At 41.9% G+C, this 4,161-nt stretch overlaps 1 pseudogene; it reads right to left on the bottom strand.

Moving 5' to 3' along the window:
• Positions 1-1,993: 1,993 nt before the first annotated feature.
• LOC109701708 (NADH dehydrogenase [ubiquinone] flavoprotein 2, mitochondrial pseudogene) lies at positions 1,994-2,555 on the bottom strand (annotated as a pseudogene).
• Between the last annotated feature and the right edge of the window lie 1,606 nt (positions 2,556-4,161).

Here is a 4,161-nt window from a genome sequence, read left to right as displayed (position 1 = left end):
CTGGTTTTCTCCTACACCTGGATGTGGAGCACCTCTGGTGGTGCTTCTAAGACTTCAGATGCTGGATGCCTAGCCATAGTGCTGAGCAGGCAGGAAGGGGGCTCTGTCACACTCTGTCTTCTGTCTCTTCTTTGAGAGGCAGACTCTTGGCAGTAACCTAAGCCTCTCTCCCTTGGCAAGTGACAGTCCTGCTGTCATTTGAACTGCTGAAAAGGTGCTATTGTCAGAAGCTTTGGTTTTAGTGACTTCTGGTATTTCTAAATGGCCTTGGCCCTCCAAGGTAACATAAAGGGTGGCATTCAAGGAAAACTACCATTTGATAGATCCACCTCTTGTTTTTTCCCAGAAGAGAAGTTACCTCTCTAATCATCTCTGCCAATGTGGTGGCAAGGGGGAAAACCCATGGTCTCGATCTCCTCATCCAGGACATTACAAACCATTAGAGAACTTTGTTCCTTGGTTCATGGTGAAGAGCAGTGATCCCTTGCAGACACCAATCAGAAGGGGAAGACCTTAAATTTACAAAGCTTTGTATAGATAAGATTGCTTTATTCTTATGATAATTCAAGAGTATATATATAATATATGTTGCTCCATATTTGGTTGTGAGTGATGTAAAACCTGACACAAAATGACTTCAGAAAAAAAAAATGTGAATGTGAGTTTTTAATGTCATCAGACTGAAATGACCCACGACACAAGACCCTGATGCATCATACTTTCTCTGGGATGTTCCAGATCTACAAGCTGCCCCTTTTCATAGAAAAAGCTTTACTAGTCCCTGCTTTCCATCCTCATAGAACCAAAACAAGTGGAGGAGACTCTGTGCCTTTGTTTACCCAAACTCTGGTTGCTTCTATGGATTGTGCCAGTGGTATGCTGGGTCAGCTCACATAAATTGATTGTGTGGCACTTTTCATGGATATCATGTTGGTAGCTCAAGTTCAGCCAGCACGGGAATATTTAGGTCACAGGAATTGACAATTTCTATAGATCCAGGCTTTTATTATTCACAGAGCCAATTGCAAAGCATTTACCAACACATCTCTGTTTATATCCATCTTTTAAGAAATCATGAGAAGGATGGGCTTAAATCCTTCCTAAGTGACTTTGGTTCTGAACATGGGAGTCAGTATTACTCAAATTTTATGCCTACAAGGGAAGATGGTGACCCAAAGTATAGCCAGAGGGAATATATCTTTCTTATTAAGAAAAATGGGCTAACCAGGACTGAGAGTGGTGGTGCATACCTGTAATCCAAACACCTGGGAGGCTGAGATAAGGACAGAAAGTTGGAGGCCAGCTTGGGCTAGTGTTATGGCTTGTATAAGACATATTCCTCCAAAAGACTCTTGTATTGAAGGCTTGATCCCCAATGCATTGTTTAGAGATGGGTCTTTGGGGAGGTGATCAGATCAAGGGTTAATCCATTAATGGATTCATAATTGAGTGAGTATTGGGGGAAACGATGGAAGGTGGGCCAGACTGGAGAAACTTGCTCACTGGGGGCATGTCCTTGAAGAATCTGTCTTGTCCCTAGTCTCTTCCATGCTTTGTGTCTCTCTGCTTCCTGGCTGCCATGAGGTGAGCAGGCTCTTTTGTCACATGATCCTGTCTCTATGATGTTCTGCCTTACCTGTGACAGGTCCACTACAACGGAGACAGCCATGCACGGACTGAAACCTGGGAGTCCATGAACCGACATTAATATTTCCTCCTTTAAGTTGATTTGCTCAGGTGTTTTGTTATAGTGACAAAGAGTGACCAACACAGCTACCTAGTATAGCTTTCTCACAAAAAAAGGAAAGAAAAAGAAAAGAGAAGGAAAAAGGAAAGAAAAGAAAGGACGAGGGACAATCAATGGATGGCTGCTTAAAGAGCATATTCTCTCTATAGACGCCAAAAATCCTAGCTCTGTTTTGCAAATGAAGAAGGCGAGACTTAACTAATGCTTAAGTTTCACTGAAGGAAGTGCTAGATCTGACCCTGGAACCTAACTCTTTGGTATGCCAAGTTCAATATCCTTTTTCCTACATATCATTATTCTTCTTTTTATGTAAATGGAAGATTCATATTTTATTTCTCTAGTGACGTATTTATAGTTGAATATAAATGAAAGGCCAGCTTGTACCCCAAAGCCAGGTCCTTTGGGTGGTTCAAAGAAGAAAGATCTCCAGCTGGCTCACAATGGAAACATGTACTCCTTGGCCCAGGTCTTGGAATTTGGCCAGCTTTGAGTGTGTCAATAATTTCTTCAATAGACTTAGGTGTCAGAGCCTCATAGTAGTTGTCATTGGTGCGTTTACACAGATCTCTAAATGTTCCATTTCTGTAAGAGTGAAAAGCTTGTCAGGCATAGTCTCCCTGACCTTTACTCCAACTTTTTTCTGAAAGGCCTCCAGTATGCTGTCAGAGTTTTGAGGCATGCAAGGAGTAGCAGTGCAGACCTGAATGTAATGCTTCCCAACTGGCTTTCAATGATACATTGTAGAAAAAGTCTCTACTTCATATACTCTCATTGGAGGTACTTGCAAAACTTCTGCCACCTTGTTCATAGCAGAATGGCCAACCACCCATTCTGCCTTTGTGCTAAATCTGGAGCTGGAACACAGCTGCTGCTTTCTGCTCTTCGGGTAGTTTTATTTTATTTATTTATTTATTCTTTACAATTGCGTCTATCCTCTTATAGTTTTCTGGTGTGAAATCAAGTGGGTGTCTGGGTTATTCTCAGGAATATCTCACAGATAAGTCTTCTCCAGCACCATCTTGCGCAGTTGACTTGTGCAAGTTCCTTATATGTCTTCCCCACTGGTCACCCAGAACTGGAGCTCCAAAGAGAGCATGGCAGGCCAACCTGTTTGCCTTGCCCAACTGCCACATCATCATTCTTACCTTTCCTGGAGTCACCTAACCTGAAGACATCCAAGCTTGTAGAATAACATGATCAGTGTCCTACACCATCCTTCACCAAGTGATGTCCAAACGTCATTGTTGTGTCACTGGTGAATGGTGCAATTCGTCTGCCTGAATTTCTTTTACTGACATTGAATTCAGACAAGCTTCCCCTCCCATTTCCTATTTTTCTGCAAGTTCTCCAGGGTGAATTTAGATACAATTAGCACTCCAGGAGGAGATCTGATTTGACAAAATTGCCAGCCGGCCTTGGGATGGACTTGGTTTCTACTGAGACTGGGCTCTGTTACTGAATTGAATATTGCATCCTGGGAAGAGCCAGCTTGTTTCTGGGAAATGTCATTCTTTTCATTTAATTGGCATTGGATTTACCTCTGGTAACTGTGTTCCAAAAATGTCCTCCTACCAAGCAGCTCTTGACTGGTATACAGATTGTCTACTACAATGTAAAACTTGATGCCCTTAAGTGAACAGTCATATTGGTTGCCTTCGCAGACATTGCTGATCAGTCTGCACACTGATTCACCTCGGATTAGGACTAAGACCTTGAGATGATTCCCAGGCAACTATTACCAAAAGCTCAAAGCCGGTGTGAATGTGAGGCTCTCTCTAACTCTCTTGTTTTGTGGTGTGTCTTCACAATGAACACTTTGATATAATTTCTACATCTGATTAACAGCATTTGATAATGTAGCACTTCACTAGTTTATAATAGCACCCTTTTTCTTGATTCATATGTTATGAGGGTGCTTGGATTGTATTGATAGGATTTTGCAACATTCCCACTGTCGAGATAGGCACAGACCAGGTGCTCAATAAATATTTTGGTTGATTAATTACCTAAGGAATTAGGATTAATCACTTAAGGGATTCCTTGGCTAATTACCAAAGGAATCCAAGAGAATTCGAATCAAGGAAAAATTTGGTTCTATGTAACTATTAAAGCCAAGCCTTGGACTTTGGATAGTTTGTTCATCCTGCAAGCCTTGCTCTTTACCTGCTCAGAGGAGATCTGTGCTATTGGCACTGAGGACATGATCTTTGTCCTCAAGGAGTTTGTGGTTCAGTATCGAGGACAAAAGATTGTGTGATTGTCAGAAATATAAAAGTGCTGTGAAAGAATAGGACGAAGTGGACAAGGCTAACAGCTGAACCCTCATAGCAGAGACAGGTAGGAAAATGGGAAGAGATTCCATAGCACTTTCTCCTAAGAGTGTCAAGGAGAAATGCAATGCTAATGGAATGGAA

The sequence above is a fragment of the Castor canadensis genome, chromosome 15 (assembly GCF_047511655.1).
Source record: "Castor canadensis chromosome 15, mCasCan1.hap1v2, whole genome shotgun sequence".
In the NCBI taxonomy this organism is placed as follows: domain Eukaryota; kingdom Metazoa; phylum Chordata; class Mammalia; order Rodentia; family Castoridae; genus Castor; species Castor canadensis.
Note: the sequence above shows the minus strand (reverse complement) of the source record. Positions and strands in the feature narration are given on the sequence as shown.